Here is a 14,536-nt window from a genome sequence, read left to right on the forward strand (position 1 = left end):
CCACCCTCTTCTCTCTGACTTCTAGTGAGGAATAGCACATATTCAGTCCCCACCACCACAGGTAGCAAAGATAAAGTTCTGATATGCAAAGACCTCCAGTAAGACTAGTTATAGCTCAGAGAATGATGCTGCTGTTGGTCTCTCTCAGCATCTTCTCACTTGAGGCATTTGTGGGGTTGCAGACAGTGTTCTGGGCTAGGAGCCAGAGGACCTAATCTCCATACCTGGGTTTGCCTCCAAAGAAAGGAGTGAATGACATGGTTGAACACCCTGTCCCCACATTATCCAAGTCCCTTCCCTTATATAGGAGGCATGAACACCTAAGAATTGACCCTGGATTGAACTTCTTGCCAAAACTGTGTCCTGAACTAATGATAAATGAGGAACGTTCTCTGATTGCAAATTCTGTGTAATGTAAGGACAGCATCCTGAGAAACCTACACAGAGAAGTTATTTTACTATATGACTTATAATATAATATAGACATTATTTATTATAGGGCTTACAATTCATGGACCCAGCTGCACTGTGGATGGGAACCAGTCACACCTTCCCCTGCCCCTGAAGAGCTAGCATGACCAGCAAGGTGTAAAGTTGGGCATGCAGACATGAACTTGCTTCCCTGTGCTGAGATGGTGCACCCCTACACCAGCCAAGCGCCCAGCAGCCAAGCATACTCGTCATTGTGGCTGGAACTGGAAGCTCATGTGGGTCATTGCAGCCCTCCTGATGAGAAACATATACTCTGTCAGCTCTTTGCAGTCCTATATCATGTTTTAAACTTGAACTTGGGTTAAGCTCTATTTTATCCTATGATTTTGATTGTTAATTCCAGTGTGAAACCCCCACTGCTAGTCATCCTCCTCTGCCTAGCTGCATGACCTTGAACAGAGTACCTTCTTCCTCTGAGTCTCAGTGTCCTCATGTGTATGATGGAGACAGTAAAATTTGGCCTAAACATGGGTTCCTCGAGGGTCAGCGAGAGGCATTTGTGGCTTTGGAAGACTTCTGAAGTCATGTCACTAACATACATGCAGAAAATCCTGGAGTAACAAGTCTAACCAAACACCAAATAAATAGGAGCAGAGGCCTGAGCTGAGAGCAGAGAAAACAGAGAGGAAACAGTTGAGAAAAAAAAATCCGGCAAATTTTATGTATATAGTTAGATTTAAACGGACAGTGATAGACCCTCTGGGAGTGTGTACCTAAAAGTTTTAAAGAAGGATTCTTTTCAAAAAGTCATTATGCGTTACTTTCAGATGTACGGCTTCGTGGTTACACAGTCATATACTTTGTAAAGTGCCCCCCTCAATATTTCTGGTATCTCAACTGGCACCCCACACAGTTATCACAGTATTATTGACTACATTTCTTATGCTTTACTTCCTTCCCCGTGACTGTTTTGAAACTATCAATGTGTGCTTCATAGTCCCTTCATCTCCTTCACCCAGTGCCCCAACACCCCTCCCTCCTGGCAACCACCAGTGTTTCCGATTTCTTCAGATAAATCCCCAGAAGTGAAATCACTGAGTGTAAACAGATCCATTTTTCATTTTTTGAGGGAACTCCGTACTGTTTTACACAGTGGCTGCACCAGTCTGCATTCCCACCAACAGCGCACTAGCGTTCCCTTTTCTCCACAACCTCACCAGCAGGACTTATTGTTTTAAGTCTATTTTATTATGTTATTACAGTTGTCCAATTTTACCCCCTTTGCCCCCCTCTGCCCAGTACCACCCTTCCCTCCAGCAATCGCCCCCCTTAGTTCACGTCCATGGGCTGTGCTTATAAGCTCTTTGGCTTCTTAATTTCCTATACTATTCTTAATAGTATCCCCCTGTCTATTTTGTACCTACCAATAATGCTTTCTAATTCCTGTACCTTTCCCCCCATTCTCCCCCTTCCCCTTCTCAGGTGACAACCCTCCAAATGATCTCCATACTTATGATCTCCTGGTTCTTTGCTTAGTTTGATTTTTTTTTTTTTTTTAGATTCCGTTGTTAACAGTTCTGACTTTGTTGCCTTTTTAATGTTCATAGTTTTGACCTTTTTCTTTTTCTAAAAACAAGTCCCTTTAACATTTCTTGTGATGTTATAATGGCTTGGTGATGATGAACTCCTTTAGGTTTACCTTGCCTGGGAAGCACTTTATCTGCCCTTCCATTCTAAATGATAGCTTTGCCAGATAGAGTAATCTAGGTTGTAGGTCCTTGTTTTTCATTAGTTTGAATACTTCTTGCCAGTCCTTTCTTGCCTGCAAAGTTTCTTTTGAGAAATCAGCGGATAGTCTTTGTAGGTAACAGTCTCCTTTTCTCTTGCTGCTTTTAAGATTCTCTAGCTTTACCTTTTGCCATTTTAATTATGATGTGTCTTGGTGTGGTCCTCCTTGGGTCCAACTTGTTTGGAATTCTCTGTGCTTCCTGGACTTGTATGTCTATTTTCTTCACCAAATTAGGGAATTTTTCTTCCATTACTTTTTCAAATAAGTTTTCAATTTCTTGTTTTTCCTCTTCTCCTTCTGAGATCCCTATCATTCAGATGTTGGCACATTTGGTGATATCCCAGAGTCTTTTTATACTATCCTCATTTTTTAAAAAAAATTCTTGTTCCTTCTTTCTGTTCTGGTTGAATGTTTATTTCTTCCTTATGTTCCTAATCATTGATTTGAATCCTGACCTCTTTCCCTTCACTGTTGGTTCTCTATAGATTTTTCTTTATTTCACTTAGTGTAAACTTCATTTCTTCCTTTATGTTGTTGCTGTACTCAATGAGTTCTTTGAGCATCCTGATCACCAATGTTTTAAACTCTGTACCTGATTGGTTGGCTATCTCTGTTTTGTTTAGCTCTTTTTGTGGGGTTTTGTTCTGTTCATTCATTTGGGGCATATTCCTTTGTCTCCATAATTTGGCAGCCTCCCTGTGTTTGTTTTTGTGTATTTGGTAGAGCTACCTTGACTCTCTGTCTTAGTAGCATGGAATATTATAGAAAAGGCAGCTGTAAATTGTGTGGGGCAGAGCCTCTTCAACACTGGTAATTTCCAGGGTGGGGCAACCCTCTTCAACACTTTGTGGCTCTGTGTGGGGGATGGTTTCGAGGGGGGACTGTGCCATTGCCTGGCTTCTGGAGGTTTGGTTGGCACTAGCCCCATTTCTGTTCAATTCACCCACTCCCCGTATGTGACTGTACCCTTCCAGCTGTTGCCCTGCTGTTGAATCCCAGTCAGTTAGGTTTGCATTTAAAGACCATGAGGGCCTTTTAAGTGGAGTTTCCTGAAAAGCTGGCAGTTTCTTCCACCACTCCAACTCCCACTGGATTTTACAGCCAGAAGATATGGGGATTTGTCTTCTCATCACTGGAACCCTGGGCTGTGTAGTCTGGCCTGGGGCTGGGATCACTAGCTCCCAAGGTATCCCTCCTGATTTTTATCTACCACACGTGAATGTAGGTTTGGCCATGCCCTTCCTCTGCTGCCACATCTCTATGCCACACCCCATCTTCTCACCTCTCTGCCCATTTCTGAGACTCCACCCCCTCTTACCCATTTGCATGAATGTGGCTTTTTTAAGTCCTTGGCTATCGAACTTCCACACAGCTCACTTTTCTGATGGTTCTGGGTGTTGTTTTAAGATTTCGTGGTAATGCTTTTTGTGGCTGTACAAGGAGGTAAAGTGTATCTACCTGCACTTCCATCTTGACCAGAAGTCCCATTAGGGGATTTATTGATGATAACCATTCTGATGGATATGAGGTGATATATCTCATTGTGGTTTTAATTTGCATTTCTCTGACAATTAGTGATGTTGAGCATTATTTTCCACATGTCTATTGGCTAAACAAGGATTCTTTAAATAGAAGTGATTCAATGAAAGGGGAATTCCATGATAATGGAACTGAAACATCCAGGGCTTGGGCTCAGAGAGAGCAGGGTAAAGGAGCAGAAACATTTTGCCTTTCATCCATTCACTCTTCTGGGTTTGAGGAGGGAGAAGAATAGAGGAATGACTGTTTTGGAAAAAGAATCAACTTATTGGGATCCAGGAGGAAGCAGAGGGAGAACAGCTAGTACTTCATTTCATACAACAGTAGAGAAATTTGAGTTCAACTATGAGCACTAGGAAAAATTCAATTGATTTAATAACAACTTAACAAGGGAATATGATAGGTAAGTGAATTAATAAGATTTTAATGGAGGCAATATCCCTTTTTGAAAACATTATCTTTTGAATAGACAAAGTATACTTTTCAAAAGAAGAAAAAACATAAACAGGTATAATAAATTAATTTCACCACATTTCACTAGACACTTAACCTTTCTGGAGATAATCTATGACTCTACAAACATGTTGTATAGTCCTACTGTATAGTCATTGAGTAAGTGGACATCACCCATTCATTGGGTTGTCAAGAGTCAGAGCCAACTGATTAATGCCACGTACCAACAACATATAAGCATTAACTCTTTTCCACTATATTTTTGTAGCAACTATGCAGTTCAGTGTTTGTGCATGAGATTGGCTGATCTGGCCTGAAATGGAAAGTTTTACCTCAGATATATTTCTCCTGAATAGTTTTTAGGGAGTCAGTGAGCATGCCCAAAATGGGAGTCACAAAAGCACTACAACACACGAGTTTGGGGCAGAGGGAGGTAAAGATTTGGACTGATTTTAGATGAAATCAGGGGCCAAAGAGGCTAGCAATATGTGTGTGTGTGAGTGTCAGGGAGGGGGCAGGTGGGTAGGTAGTGAGGTCCCACAGTCTCCAGGTCCTGGAGAAGGCCCTTGGGGAGACAAAGTGTTCTGAATGTTTGGTGCCCTTACAGGTATTTAAACACTTTCATTATCATTCCCAAGCATCACTGTTAAATTTAAAAAACCCCACAAACTCAGCTTTGGGCACACAGGCTGTTCTTGGTGCCAATGCAAGGCTCAGCTGCCAAGAAGTTTTGTTGGACTGTCCCTAATTTTTCCTTATGGAAATAAGAGCTCCTTCAGGCTAAAGAAGGAAGAAACTGTTCCTTTAACTTACTGTCTCTTCCCTGTGCCCTACAAAGGTACAGCAAGTTCACCTTCTGAGACAGTGCATTGGGATCCACTTTGGTGCTACCCACACTCCTGAATTGAGGCCTTCAGTGAAGGTAAAAGAAAAGAGTCCTTCTGTGTCAAGGGAAGATTCCCACGTGAAACCTGAAACTGATGTAGTATTTGAGGGAGTTGGTGTCCATGCTAAAGTAGGATTGGCCTGGGTTCATCGGACTGCAGTGGCAAGTGTCTGAGGCAAATAGTAGGGAACTGATACAATGAGGGGTGGGATCAAGGTGGAGGTGGGGAAATGGAGACAATTGTACTTGAACAACAACAAAAAACATTACAAAAAAATAAAACACTGTAAATTTTCAAGCAAAGAAAAAAAAAGGTGGTGATCCAAACACGTGTCTGCTTTCTTCACACCAAAAATGATATGAAGTAATGGAAAAAATAAACAGAAGTAAAAACAAAGGAAATATACAAGAGCAAAGCAAAAAAAAAAAAAAGTTCAAAAATTTTTGAACCAGAAATTTTGAGCAGGTGGAAGAGCCTGGAGGAAACATGTTGAGGGTGCAGACACTGTGGAGATGGGCACTGTAAAAATCCTTCAAGTCTGGGGATGACAGAATGAGAAGTGGATGGGAGGTAGCCTAAGAGGTGCCTTTATTGTGGTCCGTCTAGTCATCCCTGCCTTTCTTCCATCCTCACACCCTCATTTGTCCTAAGTCTCGTGACAACTATGGCATTTATTCACAGGCTAAAGAGGTGGCTGTCGGCACTGGGGCTAGAGATGCAAAGCCTGCCCAACAGATAGAGGATGATCACAGGGAGGAGCGTCTAGACTTAAAAACTAATACCCACACTCCCTGGTGGCAGCACATCCGTCTTCTCCCCCAGAGTCCCCATCTATCAGCCATGATAGACAAACTGATGTACAGTTCTCAAACAGAATAAGTAGATAACCAAAAATCAACAAAATATCAAATTGTAATGGTATTGTGTAAATCCAAATGGCTGTCTTCTTTTTTTTTAATAAAGATTTTATCTATTTATTTATTTATTTTAGAGAGAGGAGAATGGAAGGAGAAAGAGAGGGAGAGAAACATCAATGTGTGGTTGTCTCTCATGTTCCCCCCACTGGGGACCTGGTTCATGACCCAGGCATGTGCCCTGACTGGGAATCGAACCGGTGGCCCTTTGGTTCACAGTTCACGCTCAATCTACTGAGCTACATCATCCAGGGCTCTTTTTGTTTTTAATTCGACCTGAGCTGTTACTTGGTAAGGAAAGCATCCTGAATTCTCCCACTAGGATTTACTAATCTCTCCTTGTATGTCTATATATTTAGTAGCTGCATTTCTGTTAGGAAGATTCATGACCTACCTTATGGAAGTCTTTTGTATTTATCAGATTAAATTCTATTTTGTTACATACTGATGTTATTATCTTGTTTTCAGTTCAACATTAGTCCAGTACAGTAATGCTACAACCAGTGTGCTACAGCACTGGTGTGCAGCAAGGGTTTTTAAAACATGTAATACTTGATTATTTAGTCAGGGGCTCTGACCTCTTTTCCTTTCGACTGTCAAATTTTAAAAATGAAAACAGTCAACACAACAACAGCTGTCTGGAGTGAATGTTAAAATTATATCTATTTTTGTCAGATCAGCAAAAAATATATTTTGGGGGGTACCACAGAATTTTAGTAATTAGTTTATGTGTGCCGTGAGATGGAAAAGGGGGGAAATCATTGGTCTAGTATTTATTTTTTCCATTTTAAAGCCTCTCATGTTATTTATTTCAGATGAGCCTTATCATGGAGCCAATGTTTGTGTCTGTCCCAAATGCATGTTGAAGCTCTAAACTCCAGTGTGAGGCGGGGCCTGTGGGAGGTGATGAAGTTCAGATGAGGTCATGGGAATGTGGCCTCCACAATGGGACTGGTGTCCTATGCAGAGGAAGAGAGACCATAGCTCTCTCTGTGTCCACCTGTGAGGACATAAAGTGATGGCAGCCATTTACAAGCCAAGAGCAGAAGCCTCAGAATGACACCTACCTTGCTGGCACCTTGATCTTGTACTTCCAGAACAGTGAGAAACACATGCCTATAAGCCCCCCAGTATTATGTTATCACAGTCTGAACTAACTGATACAAGTTTCCTGGGCTTTGTGTTGAAGTTGGTTTATGAGAGAGCAATATTTTCACAGAAAAATGAATCCATTCACTTTTATTGTGATCCTTGATATTTGGGTTCTTATTTTTGTCGTATTTAAAATATCTCCCTCCTATTTCCTGTGTGTTCTTGTTGTTTCTTTAATCCAGGTGCATGATGAAGTTTGAGAATCACTGGCTTAATGGAGCCATGCAGGGTCAGGTATGGGAAGCTGGCGGATGGACTGTGCTGAGGTGGCCTAAGTCCCAAACCCAGGATGCACATCCTCTTCTGGACCTGCCTGAGGCACCATTTTTAAACAGGCAAATCTTATTTACTTTCCCCTTTTCACTTTTGTATTCACCTCTGCATTTGGAGTGCCAGAATATAGTTACAATATTTTCATATAACCCTAAGTTCTAGATTTTATTTTTAGCTAAGACTTTTTTACCCTTCAAAATTCAAAATATCTTTGCTTTTTTTCCCTCAGACCACACTTTCATTCAGTCAATATAACTTCAGCCAGATCTTAGGAGTTTAACAATCTGATTGGAGTGATTTATACTAAAGTGAGAGTGGCAAACCTACGACAGTCTTCTAAGATGAACTGGAAGTTTTTAAAAAGCCCATTAACTTATATATTTAATTCTATAATTGCTGGAATTTCACTCTTTAAAATCATATAAAATATAAACATTAAGTTCTATGGAGTTTTACCTTTTTATGAAGAGATGGAGCTGTCATTGGTTAATTGCCCAAAGCCATTATTATGATTTTTTTTTTTTTTGCACAAGCTGCAGTATCTACAACAGCCTGGGCTCCAGTGGCAAGGTTGCAAGGCAGCGCCAAAAAACCCATTGTTCTGTCTGTGCTGTTTCTGAAGTGCATTTATTTTTTTAAATCAGGGATTCTGAATTGGTAATATATAAGTTTTCAATTATAAGCTACTTTTTAATAGCATCTGGAACATGGTCTCTCTTCCATCTGGAATTTCCCACCACTTTTTTCTGGCCCATTTCTGCTCCCTCTTCAGTCTTCTGAGACAACCAGGGCACAAATGAAAAGGGCTGGACAGCCAGAGCCTCGGGAAACACCTTACCTCAGAGCAAGCTTCATGAATGATTAGCAAAGGGTACAAGGAAGGAGCCACTGCAAACAGCCCCTCTGTAACAGAGGCCCTGAGTCCACCAGGCTCTATTTTCTGGATTCTGTTTTCCACATGGCAGTGATGAAAACTGTGTGAGTGGGTGAAGTTAGCCTAGGGAAGCTGTCTGTTTGGGATTTCTTCACCTTTTATACCTTGCTAGTGACAAACTATGAGACTGGCTTCCTTGCTTCAGTGTATTTGCATATACCACCCGTACAGACTAGGTATATTCCAGTGACAATTTTATTAAAGTCCCCATTTATCTTCCAGATAATAGATTCTGTCATTCCAGTTTTTATGACCATAAAGAGTTCTGAGCCCCAGACGTAAGAACTGCCCCTGGCTTCCTAGGTACAGGCTTAATGGTAAACCCCTTCCTTCCCCACAGCACATCATATGTTTTGAAAGACCACAGTACCACGTACACCCCAATCCCCACCAGATTGTAAGCTCCTCAGGATTGTGATGGTGTCTTTTAAAAAGACCAAATCTCCATGTTAGAAAAGTTCCCGGAATATCATAAATGCTCAATAAACATTAGTGAGTGAAAGAGTTATTTTGCAATGCCAGTCTTGAGAAGGCATTTGTTTGGCTAAACAGCTTCACAGTTGAGTGGAACTCATTTCTGTGGGTCACACCGCCATTGGCGCCACGCACATGGGGCTGCAAGGAGACAGCCGCATCACGGATGTGCGGAATTTTATTTTCTCTGCCAGCACAGAGAGATAAACACAATATCTTCCCGATGGAGGTATTGTATGTAACGCATCGTCAGTTGTATCAGGATGCCCTTGTGTTGGTATTCCTCCAGAGCGTAGACCATTCCCATGTCACTAGTTGGACCCATGATGGCTCATGTGACTGGTCCCCTCCGGGTCCAGCATGCAGTGAGCTGGCAGGGTCTGACCCAGAGCAGGCTCTTCTCATTCTGACCTGTACTCCAGCAGTCACTCACAAGCCCAGAGTGAGAAACATTCAGTCAGAAAAACTTCAAGTTCAGATCCTCACTGAGGAAACAAAACAAATGATCAAAACTTAAGATATATTCTCAGAAGTGGGATCACTGGGTTAAAAGACAGTAAATACCAATAATGAACTATCAGAAAGGGAAACTAAGAAAACAATCTCATTTACTACTGCAGCAAAAACATAAGGTATCTAGGAATAAATTTAACCAAGTAGGTAAAAGACCTGTCCTCGCAAAACTATAGGACATTGAAGAAAGAAATTGAGAAAGATACAAATAAGTGGAAGCATGTACCTTGTTCATATATTAGAAGAATTAACATCATTAAAATGTCCATACTACCCTAAGCAATTTGTAGATTCAACACAATTCATATTAAAATACTAATGGCATATTTCTCAGATCTAGAACAAATATTCCAAAAATTTATACAGAACCAAAAAAAAAAAATCCTGAATAGTCACAGCAATCTTGTGAAAGAAGAGCAAAGTCTGAGGTATCACACTACCTGACATCAAACTATACTACAAGGTCATTGTAATCAGAACAGCTTGGTACTGGCATAAGAACAGGCATATAGATCAACGGAACAGAACAGAGAGCCCAGAAATCAACCCATGCCTGTATAGTCAATTCATTTTTGACAAAGGAGGCAAGAACATACAATGGAGTAAAGACAGTCTCTTCAACAAACGGTGTTGGGAAAATTGGACAGGTACATGCAAAGCAATGAAACTAGACCACCAACTTACACCATATACAAGAATAAACTCAAAACAGATAAAAACTTCAATGGAAGTCACAAAACCATAAAAGTCCTAGAAGAAAACATAGGCAGTAAAATCTCACACATCTCTGATAGCAATAATTTTGCCCATGTATGTCCTCAGGCAAGGGAAACAAAGGAAAAGTAAACAAATGGGACTACCTCAAACCAAAAAGCTTCTGCAAAGCAAAAGAAATCAAAATGAAAAGGGAACCCACTAAATGGGAGAACATATTTGCCAATGATACATCCAAAAAGGGGTTAATTTCCAAAGTATATAAAGAACTTACACAACTCAACACCAGGAAGACAAACAATTGAATTAAAAATAGGCAAATGACCTGAATAGACACTTCTCCAAAGAGGACATACAGAGGGCCCAGAGACATATGAAAATATGCTCAACATCATTAATCACGAGAAAGATGCAAATTATGACCACAATGAGATACTATCTCTTGCCTACCAGAATGGCTTTCATCAATAGATCAATAAACAGCAAGTGCTGGTGACTATGTGGAGAAAAGGGAACCCTCATGGTTAGTGGGAATGCAGACTGGTGTAGCCACTGTGGAAAACAGTATGGAGTTTCCTCAAAAAAATTAAATATAAATTTAAATTTTATAACACCACAAAGTAATGTGGAATTTAGGTAGGTGAATAGAGGAAGATGGCCCAATACAAAATGTAATTTGAGAGCAAAACTTAGGGTTCAAGGTAGCAACAACAGAGCATTCAAGTGATTTTCGATGTGACCTATACTTTGAAAGAAAATTTCAGGAATGTATAAAAGCTGATTGTATTTTTAAAAAATCAGTATAACTTGTCTTTCACTGCCTGGCTTATTTCACTCAGCATAATGCTCTCCAGTTCCATCTAGGCTGTTGTGAAGGATATGAGCTCCTTCTTTCTTTCTGCTGTGTAGTATTTCACAGTGTAAATGTACCACAGTTTTTGATCCACTCATTTACTGATGGGCACTTAGGCTGTTCCCAGCACTTGGCTATTATAAATAATGCTGCTATGAACATCGAGGTTCATAGGTTCTTTTGAGTTGGTGATTCAGGATTTCCAGGGTATAATCCCAGCAGTGGAATCACTGGATCAAAAGGCAGTTCCTCCCATCCACGTACTAACCAGGTTTGACCCTGCTTAGCTTCTGAGATGTGACGAGATCGGGGGCATTCAGGGTGGTGTGGCTGTGACCCAGTATATTGACTGCTGGGATTATACCCTAAGAATCCTGAAACACCAATTCAAAAGAACCTACGCACCCCAATGTTCATAGCAGCACAATTTGTTGCTGCCCTCCTTTTGGTTGTGTGAGGAGGCACAGTGTATCCACCTATACCTCTATCTTGGCCGGGAGGGTTACTTATTTTATTATTGGAACCTCCAGACACATGACTGGGAACACAAAGAAAGGGGAAACGTGGAATTCATGCAATAATGTATTGCATTCGAGTTACCTGAGAGGATTCAGAAAGTTAGACCATTTCTCTTTTTTTCTTACGGTGCTTCAATAATGGCACTACCTGCAAACTTTCATGGCATTTTGATGGTGGCCTTTCATTTTAAAATGTGGAGAAGCATTTCCCTGGGGTCTGAACAGTGTTAATCGCAAGAACAAATGTTTAAGATTATAGGTTGTACTATGTCAGCACAGAGAACTGGATCTCAAGCGGTGGTGGAGCTCATGTGTTTTTGAATAAATTTATTTTTGTGAATGTTTGTGATATATTGATTACTCTAAAATATGGTGCCCAGGTCAGGGGTCAGAGGCCCCTTTTGCCCAAATACAATTAACTTCAAGTTCTCCCTCTGATTATGAAGTGCCAAGTACACATTGATGGTCTGCACCCCAAGGTTGTACAAGGAATTCCACAAGACTTTCTCCAAGTTACCAAGTGAAGAAGCGGAGTTGGGAATCTCTCATCTGTGCTATTACCCTTACTCACCTGACAACCCCCGCCCCCGCCCCATTCCTTCTCTAAAGCAGACGCCTTTAGGGAAACAATCACAGGTCTGATGATTAGGCTCCTCCTTCTCCTCTTCTTCTCTCTCTGTCCTAGACCACTCAAAGGGTATCTTCCTTGTCATATCTCTTTTTCTTTCATAGGGCAGCAACTCCCATGGCCTCAATGACATAAGCAAAAGGAAAGATGTCTATGAGAAGAGTCCTTCCAGGTTTGGTTTTTGATAAGAGAAAGGAGGAGGAGAAAAAAAGCTTTGCTTTATTGTCTTGTTTTTGAGAACCAGAAACTAATCATTGATTCCTTGATTTTTTATTGCATTCCTTTTCTAACGAAAGCAATATCTCTCCCAAACATGTATGTTCATGTTAATACTATCAGTCAAGGTATTCAATGGCTACATATATCTATATGACCTGAAATCCTACAAACAACTTTGCATCCTTGGTATAATTGTCCACACTTTACAGCTAAAGAGGCTGAGACATCGGTTAATTTTCCTAAAGTCACACAGCTAGTTAAATGGCAAAACTAAAAATAGGTTTGAATAAATGACTAAGTGAATGGAATTCTTGAATACATGGATAAATTACCCCCTCCCACCTTCCCTCTGGTTACTGTCAGGTTGTTCTTAATTTCAATGTCTCTGCTTATATTTTGCTTGCTTTTTTCTTCTGTTGATTAAGTTCCAGTTAAAGGTGAGATCATGTGGTATTTGTCCATCACTTCCTGGCTTATTTCACTCAGCAATTTAAAAAATTTCTCACCCTTTGAATGAAGCACTATCATACTTTTGGGAACTCATTTTCAATTGGAACAGTCGCGCACAAAACTATCTCTAAGTGTTTATTTAGCTATTTCTACCTTTTGTGGTCTTTCAGAGAATTCAGGTTTCCACCTGAATGAGGAAACTGGCAGATAATATGATCTCAAATAGCTGATGGCAATCAGAAGGAGAATGATGTCTTCTCATCTCTCCTGGAAGCTCTGGGTGAAGATTTCAGAGCCTTAACCCCTGGAGCCAGGCTACATTTGAGTCCTGGCTCGGTTATTTCCATCTTCTGTGACCTTGAGCAAGCTCCTTAATGGGTCTGTATCTGAATTTCCTCCTCTATAAAATGTAAATAATAGTCATGCTAACCTCATGGGGTAGTTGTGAAGCTCAAATAAAATGATATATCAGTTAGTTAGAATGGGCCTGGTATATTGCTAATTACTCAATAAGTGTTAGCCATTATTATTCAAAATCCAGAGTCAGGCAACTTGGGAACATCTTTGAATTTCTGTTAGTTACATTCTCATTGCCCTCTACTTGAATGTCCATAAGCAGATTTAAAAGGCTTCCCTGGCAAATAGCAAATCCTTCCTCATGAAGCATGAGGGGAGGCTAAAGATAGGCCTGGGCATAAATTACAAGCTATTGTAAAAGTTGTTATTGAGAAACATATAATCTCATGTAAAGCATAGGGTTAAGGGGACTGACTGTAGAAGGTGTAAGACCATGAGAGCCCTGTAAAAAGTAAGTACATTCATAAGTAGAGACGCATTTGGCTTTACAGTCACTGAAATACTGTAATAAACACCTCAAGTGAAGTAACATTGTTATCAGTGTACATATCTTTCCCTTAACATAATTAAGATTATTGATGCTTCCTCCAGTAGATCAGTCCATAGACCTAGATGTCATCCTTTACTTCTCAATCAATCACCAAATTCTGCCCATCCTGCCTTTGAACCGTCTCAAATCTACCCGCCTCTTTCCCTCACAGTGGCTACTGCACTAGCGCAGGTGGCATCCCTGGTACGTATCCCTCCAGCAGACATTTGCCTTCCAGGCATGTTTCTCCTGTCCTAACTTTCCAATGGCTTCCCACCGGCCTGGTGACGAATTAGAAACTCCTTAACAGGGCTGACAAACCTCCTTCCACCTGGCACCCTCCCATCTATACTTTAGCCATACTTGAGTTCTTCATTTAGGTCCTCTCTCGCTCTGATAAGTCACAGATGCTGTTCCTCTGTCAGAAGCATGGTCCTCACCAACTCCAACTTCCCAACTGTTCTTCCCTTGGCTGGCTCTAATTCATCCTTCAGATTTGTCTTAATTACCACATTTTCCAGTTCAAGACAGTGTCTAACAGAGTGGGTACTCAACCAGTATTTGTTAGATAAATAAAGGAATGGAAAATAAGTGGTTTACTGTATCATGCCATGTTCACTAAAGAACTGAAGGCGACTATTTCTATTTGTCTTTCTTAGAACCAAGACGTGAAGACACTCACATACATACACAGCAGAGAAGTTTATTAATTGTATGACATGGTGATTATTATTCATCATTTTTATGTTGAGTAGGCAGAGGAGGAGGGGTTAGTCTTGCCATCTAAGGGGTGGAGGAGGTGAAAGGGAAGCAGAATAGGCAGGAGGCACACTCAGTGAAATCATCACAATTTCTGACTTTTTTGCCTTTTCATTTCTCTGAAAGTGTTTCCATTTGCCTTAGTTTCA

This window comes from Desmodus rotundus, chromosome 5 (assembly GCF_022682495.2).
Source record: "Desmodus rotundus isolate HL8 chromosome 5, HLdesRot8A.1, whole genome shotgun sequence".
In the NCBI taxonomy this organism is placed as follows: domain Eukaryota; kingdom Metazoa; phylum Chordata; class Mammalia; order Chiroptera; family Phyllostomidae; genus Desmodus; species Desmodus rotundus.